Below are 15,922 nucleotides of genomic sequence, written 5' to 3'. Positions count from 1 at the left end.
TAGGAGCACTCCCTTTAAGAGTGTGCTCCTAATCTCAGCTCATTACCTGTATAAAAGACACCTGGAAGCCAGAAATCTTTCTGATTGAGAGGGGGTCAAATACTTATTTCCCTCATTAAGAAAAACCACAACCGCTTTATTCATCCGTGACGCATAAGCAACATTCTCTCCTACCGCGACCAGAAACTCCTCCACAGTGACCGTAGCTTCAACAGTGTCGAAGTGACAGGGACGGCGTCCCCATGTGGGTCGCCATCCCCGCCAAAACCAGGGTAATTTCGTCACGAAAAACAATATACTTAATTCTACCACAACAACTAAATAAAAATAATGATAACCTTAATCATGCATAGGAAGAAAAAAAGATAGCACCAAGAAAAGGAAACGTAAAAGAAAACCCAAGATATCTAACTCTACACAACACTCGCACTCACTCACACAATTCCCAGCATGCACCAAACACTCCCAGCATGCAGAGAGAGAGAGAAAACTAGACAGAGAGAGAGAGAAAGCTAGAGAGAGAGAGAGAGAAAGCTAGAGAGAGAGAGTGACAAACAACCCAGAGCTACAATATGAATACTTTGAAACTCCGAAGCGAGAAAGACAGAGAGAGAGGGAGAAAAATATAGACAGAGAGAGAGACAGAAGCTAGACAAGAGAGAAAGCTAGACACACACAGAGAGAGAAAGCTAGACAGAGAAAGCTAGACAGAGAGAGAAAGCTAGACAGAGAGAGAGAGAGAGAGAGAGAGAGAGAGAGAAGAGAGCTAGAGACAGAGAAAGCTAGACAGAGAGAGAGAAAGCTAGACAGAGAGAGAGAGAGAAAGCTAGACAGAGAGAGAAAGCTAAACAGAGAAAGCTAGACAGAGGAAGCTAGACAGAGAAAGCTAGACAGAGAGAGGTCTAGATAACATCAGAAATGAAATGCTGAAAAACAATACACCTGAGTTGCAAAATGCTGTGCTTAAATTGTTCAACATGGTTTTAACTTCTGGCTGCTTCCCTGATGTCTGGAACCAGGGGCTCATCTCCCCTATCCACAAAAGTGGAGACAAATCCGACCCCAATAATTACAGGGGAATTTGCGTAAACAGCAACTTGGGAAAGGTTTTCTGTAGCCTTTTGTATACAAGAATTCAAACCTTTATTCAAGAAAAAAATGTAATAAGTAAATGTCAAATTGGATTTCTCCCTAACCATCGCACTACTGACACACACTAATTAATAAACACGTCCACCAAAAAAAAGAGGGCAAAATCTTTGCTTGCTTTATTGACTTTAAAAAAGCATTTGATTCGATTTGGCACGAAGGGCTATTCTACAAAATTCTCCAAAGTGGGCTTGGTGGTAAGGTGTATGACTTAATAAAATGTATGTACACAGAAAACAAGTGTGCAATAAAAATCAAAAACCAAAGAACAGAATTATTTTCACAACGTCGAGGTGTGAGACAAGGCTGCAGTTTGAGTCCAAATCTTTTCAACATTTATATCAATGAATTAGCAGACATGTTGGACCATTCTCCAGCCCCAGGACTCATACTATTTGACACAGAGGTAAAATACCTGCTATATGCTGATGACTTGGTACTTCTATCACCAACCAAAGAAGGTCTTCAACAGAACCTTAACATTCTAGAGCAATATTGCCATAATTGGGCCCTGACAGTACATTTCCAAAAAATGAAAATCATGCTTTTCCAACAAAAAAACAGATGTCAGAAACACAAATATAAATTCACCCTGAACAACACCATAATTGAACACACAAAAAATGACACCTACCTTGGTCTGACCATATCTGCATCGGGAAACTTTAATATGTCAGTGAATGCACTCAAAGAACAAGCCAGCAGAGCATTGTAGGCAATAAAAAATGAAATCATTCAAAATCAACATCCCAATTAGAATTTGGACCAAAATATTTGACAGTGTAATCCTACCAATAGCTCTTTACGGAAGGGAGGTTTGGGGGCCACTCAATAAACTGGACTTTAATATGTGGGACAAACATCCAATTGAAGCCCTACATGCAGAATTCTGTTGGAAAATCCTACAAGTCCAGAGAAATACAACAACTAATGCATGTAGGGCAGAATTGGGCCGCTTTCCAGTAATAATGAAAATACAGAAAAGATCATAAAAAATTTGGCTAAATTCAAGTCCAAATTCAAGTCTGCAATTTAAAGCACTTCAAACCCAAGAGCCGAGCCCAGAAACAAGCCCTTTCAGTCAGCTGGTGTTGGACCTAAACAACCAAGCTGACACCAGCACTGCTTCAAAAGAAAGAATTCCAATAAACAAAATCTTGAACCAATCAAAGGACTCATATTTACAACATTGGAAAAACGAAACAAAATCCCAAAGCCGACTAAATTGCTATCTGACCCTAAACAGAGAATATGAACTGGCTGATTATCTCTACTCTGTCAGAGATACGAAGCAGAGACAGATCCTTACCAAGTACAGGCTGAGTGACCACCGATTGGCAACAGAAACCGGCAGACATCAAAAGACATGGCTACCCAAAGAGGAGCGTGTATGTGGTCACTGCACGACAGGGGAGGTAGAGACAGAGATGCACTTTCTCCTTTACTGTGATAAATATTCCTCACAAATAGATTCATTCACAGAAATGACTACATTTATTCCACATTTTTACTTATTAAACCCAGAGGAAAAACTAAAAATATTCATGTGCGAAGGAGCAATGGCTCCTCTTGCAGCCAAATATGTATTTGCCTGCCATAGCCTGAGGGACACTGAATAATAACATCTGCATAGTAAGCAGTAACTTACCAATTATTACTATTATTGTTATTACTATTATTGTTATTACTATTATTGTTGTTGTTTATCATTCCAAATAGTAGTGGAATGGGTGGTAATGGTAATGATAGCAGTTTAATGATGGTGATGGATGTTGAAGTACTGATGTAATGGTTAAGATGACCGTTTTTAGTTATAAGTTAGTTATAGTCATTTTCCACATTTAGATTTTTATATTTATTACATTTCTGCTATTGACTGTTACCATTATATTGTTATTATTTTTGTATTTAATTTTTGTCTTATTATTTATTACCATTTTATATTACTATTCTTTATTCTTTATAATTTTATTACAATGCATATAGTATACATTATTGCTTTGGCAATATTGGCACAATGTTTTCCATGCCAATAAAGCAGCTTGAATTTGAGAGAAAGCTAGACAGAGAGGGAGAGAGAGAAAGCTAGACAGAGAGAGATAGATAGACAGACAGACAGAGAGAGGGACAGGGAGAGAGAAAGACAGACAGAGAGAGAGACAGAGTGAGAAAGACAGACAGAGAGAGAAAGATGACAGACAGAGATTGTCTGTCTCTCTGTCTGTCTGAGAAAGATAGACAGAGAGAGAAAGATAGACAGAGAGAGAGACAGAGAGAGAGACAGAGAGAGAGAGAGAGAGAGAGATAGACAGTCAGACAGTCAGAGAGAGAGAGAGAAAGATAGTCAGAGCTCACTTGCTTTGGCAATGTTAACACGTTTCCCATGCCAATAAAGCCCCTTGAATTGAATTGATAGACAGTGGAGACAAATTTGATCCCAATAACTACTGCGGGATATGCGTCAACAGCAACCTTTGGAAAATCCTCTGTATTATCATTAACAGCAGACTCGTACATTTCCTCAGTGAAAACAATGTACTGAGCAAATGTAAAATTGGCTTTTTACCAAATTACCGTAAAACAGACCACGTATTCACCCTGCACACCATAATTGACAAACAAACCAAAACAAAGGCAAAGTCTTCTCATGCTTTGTTGATTTCAAAAAAGCCTTTGACTCAATTTGGCATGAGGGTATGCTAAACAAATTGATAGAAAGTGGTGTTGGGGGAAAAACATACGACATTATAAAATCCATGTACACAAACAACAAGTGTGTGGTTAAAATAGGCAAAAAACACACAGATGATTTCTTCCCACAGGGCCATTTGGTGAGACAGGGATGCAGCTTAAGCCCCACCCTCTTCAACATATATATCAACGAATTGGTGAGGGCACTAGAAAAGTCTGCAGCACCCGGCCTCACCCTACTAGAATCTGAAGTCAAATGTCTACTGTTTGCTGATGATCTGGTGCTTCTGTCACCAACCAAGGAGGGCCTACAGCAGCACCTAGATATTCTGCACAGATTCTGCCAGACCTGGGTGCTAACAGTAAATCTCAGTAAGACCAAAATAATGATGTTCCAAAAAAGGTCCAGTCGCTAGGACCACAAATACAAATTCCATCTAGACACTGTTGCCCTAGAGCACACAGAAAAACTATACATACCTTGGCCTAAACATCAGCGCCACAGGTAACTTCCACAAAGCTGTGAACGATCTGAGAGACAAGGCAAGAAGGGCATTCTATGCCATCAAAAAAAACATAAAATTCAACATAGCAATTAGGATCTGGCTAAAAATACTTGAATCAGTTATAGAACCCATTGCCATTTATGGTTGAGGTCTGGGGTCCGCTCACCAACCAAGAATTCACAAAATGGGACAAACACCAAATTGAGACTGCATGCAGAACTCTGAAGAAATATCCTCTGTGTACAATGTAGAACACCAAATAATGCATGCAGAGCAGAATTAGGCCGATACCCGGCTAATTATCAAAATCCAGAAAAGAGCCGTTAAATTCTACAACCACCTAAAAGGAAGCGATTCCTAAACCTTCCATAATAAAGCCATCACCTACAAAGAGAACAACCTGGAGAAGAGTCCCCTAAGCAAGCTGGTCCTTGGGCTCTGTTCACAAACACAAACACACCCCACAGAGCCCCAGGACAGCAACACAATTAGACCCAACCAAATCATGGGAAAACAAAAAGATAATTATTTCCAACGTTCAAGTAATAAACAAAAAAACAGAGCAAACTAGAATGCTATTTGGCCCTAAACAGAGAATACACAGCGGCAGAATAACTGACCACTGTGATTGACCCAAACTTAAGGAAAGCTTTGACTATGTACAGACTCAGTGAGCATAGCCTTACTATTGAGAATGGCTGCCGTAGGCAGACCTGGCTCTCAAGACAGGCTATGTGCACACTGCCCACAAAATGAGGTGGAAGCTTCCTAACCACCTGCCCAATGTATGACCATATTAGAGACACATATTTCCCTCAGATTACACAGATACCCAAAGAATTCGAAAACAAACCCGATTTTTGATAAACTCCCATATCTGCTGGGTGAAATACCAGTGTGCCATCACAGCAGCAATATTTGTGACCTGTGCCACAAGGGCAACCAGTGAACAAACACCATTGTAAATACAACCCATATTTATGTTTATTTATTTTCCCTTTTGTACTTTAACCATTTGCACATCGTTACAACACCGTATATATACACACACATAATGAGATTTGTAATGTCTTCGTTCTTTTGGAACTTCTGTGAGTAATGTTTACTGTTCATTTTTATTGTTTATTTCACTTTTGTATATTATCTACTTCACTTGTTTTGGCAATGTTAACATATGTTTCCCATGCCAATAAAGCCCCCTTGAAAAAAGAGCGAGAGAGAACGAGCGAGAATGCTGCCATTAGGTGAAGGTAAGGACCAAGGTTAAAGAGTACACGGCGAACATTTCCGGATTTTATAAACAGAGCCCCAAAATAAACTTCACATACTGACCCGGCAATATTTATGTAGCCTGTCCTGAAATTCCAAAAGTGTCTTTAAAAGGACAGGGGAGTCAGGAAAAGTGCTTTATATGGAAGGCTGCCTCTGTAAACACACATCTAGCATTTAGCACTGTTTATCTCATTCATGTCTTTGCCGCAAAAGTTATGTCAAACACAATACTCACCTCATTTCTCCCTGCCATTTTTTCCCCCTCATACCTACGCAATAAAGTAATCGCCATTCCAAAAACGGATTTCCAGAACTCCTCAGTAAGGTCACTGTCTGGTTACAATGAATAATCTTCAAATAATAAATTCCAACGTTTCGATCTGAAGGCCTAGAGTTAAAAAACAATACTTGTAACACATCAAATCTATATATCAACTAAGCTAGCTAGGCATACATGAACCCTAACACAAAATGTAATTCAAGTACTTTTTGGACAAACAAACACATATAGTTTAAACATGGAAATGTGTATTTTTTTAAAAATAAGTTATACTTAACCACCAATAGTCTAAGCACAGTACATTGCTCCTATTCTCCTACCAAAGGGGTTCCCTGTTTAGAAGGCTTTGTAGTGGGTCCAGATGTGGCACACAACAACTGACACTGTTTAGACTGAAGAAATGACTCATCTGCCACAACTACGATCAGTTCACCAACACAACGACAACAAAGATGCCCAAAACCCTGGGAGAGACAGCATGACAGAAAAGCTGACTGATCTCCACTCAAAACAGTGGAAAAATACCTAGGGATAATCATGGATGGCTACAATAGAGATTGATTTACCAAAACGTCTGTTCAAATCAATAGGCCTACAATAGGCCACCTTTCAATTGTTCTTCATGAGGTTTATATAACCAACTCTTCACCATCATTGATTTCTCCATTTATATGTTATTAATTGTGAAATGTAATTACGGCCCAAGACAGAGAGAGGGAAAAAGACTACTGTAGGATTTTAGGAATATTGTAACTACTCCCTAAGACATGTCGCCCATCAACTAGATTCAGCCGTGGGCTGACGCTTTCTTGAAGGGATGGTCAGGGGGACAGAACATAATTAGAAATTATTTGTTGACTGAAAGATTGACTGCCAGAAACCAAACAGACATAATATTTGACTGAAACAATCATTTTAAACCTTGCTTACATTTGTATACGATCACATCTCTCTCCACTGCGTTGGAATTCTTTGGAGCAGATTTCCAAAATTAAAATCACTTGGAGCTGATTTGCTGGTGTTTTTACAGTCTTTCATGTCTGACAATTCAACTGCGGGCAAAATTTGGCCCTTGGGCCACCATTTGGGGAACACTGCACTAAAACTTCCTAGCAGTTCAACTAAGTATTATGTTCTAATGTTCTCCACTAGAGGTTTCTATTGAGCAAGTCAGAATATACTTGGTCTAATGAATTCTACTCATAGGCTGCTATTGAAGGCTGACCTATCTTGCAATTTAGCATTGTCTCACAGTGAATATGGTGCATAACAGCTTGTGTTGACTTCCAATACCACTTTTATTCTATGATATCACAGCACTGAGTTATTACATAGCCTAAGACGCTTCAGGAGAGCAGACAAGTGTGGTAGCAAGGCAGAGGTCCTGGGTGAGTGAGTTGAGAGAGAGAGCGAGACAGAGGGAGAGTGAGCTGAAGAGGAGAAGCTACAAATAGCCTTATGCAGCCGGGTCTGGCAGGGAACCATTGTACTGGATGTGTGTGTGTGGGGGGGGGGACACAACCTCACTGCTCCCACCATCTTTACAGGAAGAGGGGCTGCAGCGAGGCACGTTCCCCCTTGCAGGTCATTGTTACCAGAAGAGGACAGGGAATTGGGGGAAACAACTGGGGTTCCTTGAGATGTTTTCATGATGGCAGCAGAGGAAAAAACACATCAACATGGTGATGGATGAACAGGGTCTGCTAGTGGTCTATCCCTCAACTCAACAAAGACCACAAGGTTGTGTATGGCCATCTCCACTGCATGATGTTGTTATTACATTGTACGTGCTGAAACACAAACATCCTACAGTTGTCCCCCCCCTTAGTACAATACAGTAGTGTTAACCCTTTTATAGGACAGAAGAGGGAAAATCTGAGTGGGTTGTAATGGGATCAATTGAAAACTTGTATGAAATAGCATTACTGGTAAGTATGGACCTATTAACTGAGCCATGACATGGTTCGACACGGCAAAGAGCTCCAATCTTCTCTGGAGACTGTTCGTTTTTCCTGTGGCGCACGTGAGGTTCTGTGTTTGTCTTGTGCTTAGTGTTTCGGGATCGGACAGAGGGGGAATCTCTTCCCTCCAGAGGTTTTCTCTGAAAACACTGCCAGTCACGTCTGGCCTCTACGGACGGTAAATCATGATTTTTGCCACAGCACTTCTGCGAGCCGAGGTAGTAGCCTCCTCTGGAAATACAATATGCCACATCCCCAGGACCACCCAGGAGGCTCTCAGCGTAGAGCACACACACACACAACTGACCACCACAGAAACACCCCAACATCCTGGTTTCCTGACACTGTTTTCCCGGTTAGGGGGATTGGGTTGCAGGGTTAAGGCTGTATGGGCCATGAGGAATTTCACAACAAGTAAATGGTTTGGGTTTTACTTTAAAGAAGGTTTTTCTCAATGGGATCCACAAGCCAAAGTACAAGCCCACTTCCTTAGGTCAGGAGAGTCTCAGAGGGTTGGTGTGGTGAGCCACTCTGTCTCGTAGGCCTCGCAGTAATCCAGCTCTAAATAAACCACAACATGGGAGTGGTGAGAAACATGGCTTTTTCATATATACTACCAGTCAAAAGTTTGGACACACCTACTCATTCAAGGGTTTTTCTTTATTTTTATAACGTGAAAGATCAGGACCCTGGGACTAAACACCTCCCTCTGCAACTGGGTCCTGAACTTCCTGATGGGCCACCCCCAGGTGGTAAGGGTAGGCAACAACACATCTGCCACGCTGATCCTCAACACTGGGGCCCCTCAGGGGCGCGTGCTTAGTCCCCTCCTGTACTCCCTGCTCACCCACGACTGCATGGCCAAACACGACTCCAAAACCATCATTACGTTTTCTGACGACACAACAGTGGTAGGCGTGATCACCGACAACGATCAGACCTGGCAGTGTGGTGCCAGGACAGCAACCTCTACCTCAATGTGAGCAAGATAAATGAGCTGATCATGGACTATAGGAAAAGGAGGGCTGAACAGGCCCCCATTGACATTGTCGGGTCTGAAGTGGAGCGGGTCGAGAGTTTCAAGTTCCTTGGTGTCCACATCACCAACGAGCTATCATGGTCCAAACACACCAAGACAATCGTGAAGAGGGCACAACAACACCTTTTCCCCCTCAGGAGACTGAAAAGATTTGGCATGGGTCCCCAAATCCTCAAAAAGTTCTACAGCTGCACCATCGAAAGCATCCTGACTGGTTGCATCACCGCCTGGCATGGAAACTACTCGGCATCTGACCGTAAGGCGCTACAGAGGGTAGTGCGTACGGCCCAGTATATCACTGGGGCCAAGCTTCCTGCCATCCAGGACCTTTATACTAGGCAGTGTCAGAGGAAGTTTAGCAATCGGTACCAGAGCGGAAAGCGGTACTGGAGCGCCAAGTCTAGGACCAAAAGGCTCCTTAACAGCTTCTATCCCCAAGCCATGAGACTGCTGAACACATAATCAACAGCCTACCTGAACTAAATGGCCACCCAAACTATTTACATTGACCCCCCCCCCATTTGTTTTTTCACTGCTGCTAAGCGCTGTCTATTATCTATGCATAGTCACTTTACCCATACCTACATGTACAAATTACCTCCGACTAACCTGTACCCCCGAACATTGACTTGGCACCGTTACCCCCTGTATATAGCCCCGTTATTGTTATATTATTGTGATACTTTTTATAATTTTTGTTACTTTAGTTTACTTAGGAAATATTTTCTTTACTCTTTCTTGAACTGCATTGTTGGTTAAGGGCTTGTAAGTAAGCATTTCACTTAAGGTCTACACCTGTTGTATTCGGCGCATGTGACGAATAAAATTTGATTTAGAGAGCTGGGTCCAGGGCGTGGGGCCGGTTGGTGCCACAAGGACCAGCAGCTGGCCTGAGTGGCCCTCCTGGAGGAAGAGACCAACCAGGACAGTTAGGAATGTTACCATGGTATAAGAATGTGCACTCAAGTTTCAGTCAACTTCCCTGGTAAAACAAGCATTAAATCAGTAAATGAGGGGTTTGAATGTAAGAGAGCAATTGGAGTAGGATGAAGCAAGTATGCTTTTAAGGCAGCATGACTGTGCTTGAATTTGAGCATGTAGGTGTAATAAATTATTAATCAATAATCTTAGCCCTAACCAATGACCCAGACACTAAAAGCTCAAACATAAAGGACATTTCCAGACCATAAATGTGTCTGAAGGCTTAATAAATTACTGTTTTACATCTTCTGAAACTATCAGGCATTATCTGGCAATACAATATTAATACTATAAACAGAGCTCCTTGTACTATGTTCTAAAATGGGTGGTCTGGCTGAGAAATAATGCTATTTCCACCTCCCCCTATACCACAGGCCCAGCAGAGGGACCAAAACACAAATAAATTACAGTGAGAGTGGAGGGAGAAGAATTCTGGGAGCAGGAAGTGCTTTCGCCACATTCCACAGCAGCAGGCCCTTGGTGGTTGGTGACCTTGGATTATACAACAAGCCTTAGCATCGGTATGGAAAACAGATAGCAGGAGGGAGAGCAGCTACTTCAGTGCACCATCTGCACCAAGGAGCTGGGCTGGGGAGATGAAGATATACTTGGCCATAACGTGATGCCAATTTGGCACATGATGGCGACCAGCGGTGATGGGTTTCCCAGGCTCCCTGTGTTCTCTAAAGGGGCGGAGGGCGGCTGTCGAGCCATCTCTGATCATGGGCCTGCGCTCTCTTTTTCTCATTAGACTGATTCGCTGACAGAACAAAAATCAAGATTCAGCAGGCACTCAGCAGACAGAGGGAGAATGTCTGAAGGATGTCCAGGAAAGAGGGGGATATTTTGGATGTCAGTCTGCATTTCTAAGGTTGATATGTATTTTTTCTCTCAATATTTACCTTTGAGAGGCTCCTGTGAATATCTGCCTCAATCTGACCTCTGTTTCACCATAAAATCTGTAAAGACAGGTCGAACATGACAACAAAATAAACAAAGGTCACTTGATATGGATGTACGAGCATCACTAACCCTCAATACATGATCTTGTACTTGGTATCCAACCACATTTCATTAGGTAGGAATAATATGACCATACTTGCTCATGATTTCTGGACGGTTGATTACGGTCATGTGTGCCCCGACCTCATTGTCTATGGCTCATCCAATCATAGTCTTTCCTGTTCCCGGGGGGCCATAAAGGAAAACCCCCCTATGAGGTGTGATTCCTGTAAGCAAAAATAACAAAATCAACATCGCATTAGCACAAAAATTGAATGAAATGCATAAAATCAGAGTTGAGTTTCCATGAATTTGAGATATAGCATATTGTTTTTGATGAAGAATTTTCCAATTCAAAGGAAATCCATATATTTGTGTACCGTAGTTGGCGAAGTCTCTTTCGGGATCATACTGTATATGACTTTTGACCTCAGGGCTGCCGTATCCTCCTCCTCTTGAGCCTCTTTGTGCCCGTCTCTGAACTTCACCTAATGCTCCACCTCTAGACTGAGACTGCCCTGCTCAGACTCAGCGGGAGTCTGGGGGTTGCAGGGGAGAGTTGGAGGGACACAGGGCAGGGGATACTGGATGCAGGATCAGGCTGCCCCGGATCCCTGGCCTGCACCTCAGGTCCATGGAGGTGGAGCCCAGGGCGGAGGTGGAGCCCAGGGTGGAGGTGGAGCCTAGCGCTGAGCTCGTCAGAGGCCTCCTCTGTATCAGGCTCCAGTCCCGGGGTAGGCAGGGGTCTCTGCAGGAAGACGCCGTCGACACGCTCTGCCAAAATACATCAGGGAGAGTGAGTTTCCAGAGAGTTGGATCTTTCCATCTGAAATATGAGTGTATGGTAATGTAATGCAAAGTGTTACATTGAAAAGTGTTGCAATACATATTTGGCGCGGCTGGTAGCCTAGTGGTTAGATCGTTGGGCAAGTAACCGAAAGGTTGCTGGATCGAATCCCAGAGCTGAAAAGGTAAAAATATGTCGTTCTGCTCCTAAACAAGGCAGTTAACCCACTGTTCCCCGGTAGGACGTCATTTTAAATAAGAATTTGTTCATCATCCTTCTGTCTGCATTTAGAAATAAAAAGCAAAAGAGTGCATTTATCATTCATCATGCAATTAACATAACTGTGATGGCATTTCTGAGTCATCACTCAACTGACTGTCAAACTGTTGTTGCAGGTGTCTCACCAGCAGATGGCGACATTTATCTATAAGTATAAAACATTTTATGGCGTATGGCTATACTTTAATTTTTTTATTTTTTATTTCACCTTTATTTAACCAGGTAGGCAAGTTGAGAACAAGTTCTCATTTACAATTGCAACCTGGCCAAGATAAAGCAAAGCAGTTCGACAACATACAACAACACAGAGTTACACATGGAGTAAAACAAACATAGTCAATAATACAGTAGAAAAATAAGTCTATATACAATGTGAGCAAATGAGGTGAGATAAGGGAGGTAAAGGCAAAAAAGGCCATGGTGGCAAAGTAAATACAATATAGCAAGTAAAACACTGGAATGGTAGATTTGTAGTTGTAGTAGAAGAAAGTGCAAAGTAGAAAATAAATAATGGGGTGCAAAGGAGCAAAATAAAATAAATAAATACAGTAGGGGAAGAGGTAGTTGTTTGGGCTAAATTATAGATGGGCTATGTACAGGTGCAGTGATCTGTGAGCTGCTCTGACAGCTGGTGCTTAAAGCTAGTGAGGGAGATAAGTGTTTCCTGTTTCAGAGATTTTTGTAGTTCGTTCCAGTCATTGGCAGCAGAGAACTGGAAGGAGAGACGGCCAAAGGAGGAATTGGCTTTGGGGGTGACCAGAGAGATATACTGGAGCGCGTGCTACAGGTGGGTGCTGCTATGGTGACCAGTGAGCGGAGATAGGGGGGACTTACAAGTAAAGTGAGGTTAGTCTTAAGGCTTCCAATGCTTCAGTTCGGGCTGGCACCTAGCCAAACTCGGCTAAACTCCAAACGAGTGTTCCTCGAATAGTCCCTTAAAATACCTTCACTTGAAAAAGCAGCAATAGTACTGTTTGTCCATCTTAAGATGCCGTAGCCAGTGTACTTCCTCAAACTAGTCAGACTGTATCTAAGACAGCTCAAGAAATGTCATTTTTGCCAAGGAGAGAAAGATGGACAGAGAGAGAGAAAGATGGACAGAGAGAGAGATGGACAGAGAGAGAGATGGACAGTCTGTCTGTCTCTCTGTCTGAGAGAGAGAAAGATGGACACAGAGAGAGAGAAAGATGGACACAGAGGAGAGAGAGAGAGAGATGGACAGAGAGAGAAAGATGGACAGAGAGAAAAAAAAATTTGCACAAACACCCGAAAAAACCCTTGCCGAAGACCAAAACGAACAAAAACGTCATCATAATATATGCACAAACTGTTCTGAATTGTTTTGGATAGGAAGCATGCAGACGCCTTTAAACCTACTAGTTTACCTGGTGGAGAGATGCACATCTTCTGCCTGTAACACAGGCCCTATCAGGGGGTGAAGAGTCACTCCATCCCCAGGCTTCACTTTCAGGCTGTTCTGAGTACTTTTCTGTAGGCCTACTTTACTCCCGGGGAAAGATGATGCCGGCCAGGCCAGACACCTTGAAAAAACAAACACAGCATAGAAACTTGGCCTGGAAATAAACTGACAGCCTTTGTGCCAGTCTAATATTATTCACCATATCAACTGTGTCTGTGTCAATTGTTGATATTGTCTCCCCACAGTGCAATTCATTGTCAATAAGCACATGCACATATACAATATTCCATTACGTTGATAAACATTGTTGACATACCTCCTGTTGCCCAGTATGCCTCGACAATAGGACTGGTCATCCAGCTTTTACACTCAGCCCTGCTGATGTCCTGAATATTTTGGGAAGTTTATAATCTGCTGTACACAAATGTTTAAATAGAATGTTAGGATTTTCTAAACTGCAAAAGAGAATGTTTTGTCAAGAGTGAAATCACTGGCATACCACACATCCCTGCAGGGAGGGGGCTTTCTTGTGGAGGTTACATGCTGGAGGTTACATGCAAGGCAATGTATGTACTCATTGCAACTTTCATCCATCATCAGCAGGTAAGTGCATGCCTCCATGTTAATTGGTGTGTATATTTATTTTACCTTTATTTAACTAGGCAAGTCAGTTAAGAACACATTCTTATTTTCAATGACAGCCTAGGAACTTGTTCAGGGGCAGAACGAAATAATTTTACCCTGTCAACTTGGGGATTCGATCTTGCAACCTACTGGCCTAATGCTCTAACCACTAGGCTACCTGCCACCCCGCGTTATCTTTGTTGCCTATCTGATTAATGCCCTCCTTGCCTTGTCCGTCAGTTTTGGTGGGCAGCCCTCTCTTGGTAGGTTTGTGACATCTTTTTTGGGGCGGCACGTAGCCTGGCGGTTAAAAGAGCGTTGGCCCAGTAACCGGTATCCCCGAGCAGATTAAAAATCTATTGATGTGCCCTTGAGCATGGCACTTAACCCGAATTAGTCCTGTTAGTCGCTCTGGATAACTTCGTCTGCTAAATGACGAAAATATATGGTACATGAAATGTACATTGTATTCAGGCATGATATTATTTAAGAGCAACATAACTAGCTAATTAACGTTAACTAGATACTTTTCTCAACTGAGTCAATACCTGTAAATTAAGTTAGTTGTTGTTGTGATTGCTGCCTCGTGCCCCGAGTTTTGCAAGCTATTTAAGTCACTAGAGCCATCTCTCAGTTCCCTTGAGTTGTCACCATCATTGACTCTCCTAACTTTGCTTTTGTTTTTCTTTCTTTGTCTTTAATTTATCAACAGTGTGCATGTGAAGCAGAAGTTTTAACACCAGCATGGGTGAATCAACTGAGATAAACTTCCTGGTTAAAGTTCAGTACCGCCACTTTTACCGTAAATGCCGTAGTAATTCTGCTTTGCTACTCTGTTTTTCTATTTTGGTGCGAAAACGGATGATGCATCAGTAAAATAATATCATACAAAGCTATATTATGTATTTTTTTTGTAAATATATATATATATAAATATATATATATTTATATATATATATATATTTACAAAAAAATACATAATATAGCTTTGTATGATATTATTTTACTTGCTAGCAGCTTACAAAAACACAACATAATGTAGCAAAGATGTCCACATAAATGTGAAGTAGTATATAACGGTATGTATGCAACTTCAGCGTTAACTTGATGTATTTATGTAACCCGCGAGTAAGTCATATTTCAGGGACGCTTTTTCATGAAAATATATTTCAAGGCTTTTATAACATGTTAACTCTTACTTGCAAACTACTACATATAGTAAGAAATGCGCTTCAAATAAAACGCTTCGCCTTACGGATACTATAGGGTCGTCGAGGGTCGAGAATTGGTCGAGAATTCACATGCTCAGCAAGCCGTTTACAACTACAGAACGAGCAGGGGAGGAATGTAAATGTTTTGTCTGGGAAAGTGCACAGATTCGGCAGATATCAGCGAATGAGTATTTAGTCATTTACTACGAGGTATGTAGACCTGGGTGTCAAACATACACACACTGAGTGTACAAAACATTAAGAACACCTGGTCAGTCTGTCATGGAAAGACGTGTTCCTAATGTTTCTATATGCTCAGTGTATATATTTGTTTTTACTCAAACCATCCGCTATATATTGGGTGACATGAAAATATAGATCTTTGGCCACGCTCACCAGTGGTGGAAAACGAATATATGCTGAACAAAAATATAAATGCAACGATTTTACTGAGTTACAGTTCATATAATGAAATCAGTCAATTGAAATAAATGTATTAGGCCCTAATCTACGGATTCCACATGACTGAGCATGAGTGGCGTTTTTTACATACGCACACAAATCGTATTTCTCATAAATTTTGTGCACAAATTTGTTGACATCCCTATTAGTGAGCCTTTCTCCTTTGCCAAAATAATCAGCAAATGACTAAATCTGTTGCTAGATAATTGAATGCTCATTTCTCCACCATAAGCATCCAACGTCGTTTTAGAGAATTTG

At 41.7% G+C, this 15,922-nt stretch overlaps 1 long non-coding RNA gene across 2 annotated transcripts in view; it reads right to left on the bottom strand.

Annotated features, from left to right (window-relative positions):
- LOC115171300 (uncharacterized) overlaps window positions 1-14,843 on the bottom strand; it is a 33,851-nt gene extending 19,008 nt beyond the window's left edge. The window contains exons 1-7 of one of the 2 annotated variants that reach the window (XR_003871171.1): window positions 14,540-14,843; window positions 13,684-13,781; window positions 13,333-13,488; window positions 11,262-11,655; window positions 10,979-11,108; window positions 10,782-10,838; window positions 9,591-10,639 (exon numbers count right to left, since the gene is read on the bottom strand). This is a non-coding gene — a long non-coding RNA (uncharacterized LOC115171300). Of the gene's footprint in view, window positions 1-9,590; window positions 10,640-10,781; window positions 10,839-10,978; window positions 11,109-11,261; window positions 11,656-13,332; window positions 13,489-13,683; window positions 13,782-14,539 lie in introns of those variants that run through there. The other variant, XR_003871170.1, reaches the window with a different exon arrangement.
- Window positions 14,844-15,922: the final 1,079 nt, after the last annotated feature.

Source organism: Salmo trutta, chromosome 3 (genome assembly GCF_901001165.1).
Source record: "Salmo trutta chromosome 3, fSalTru1.1, whole genome shotgun sequence".
NCBI lineage: Eukaryota > Metazoa > Chordata > Actinopteri > Salmoniformes > Salmonidae > Salmo > Salmo trutta.
Note: the sequence above shows the minus strand (reverse complement) of the source record. Positions and strands in the feature narration are given on the sequence as shown.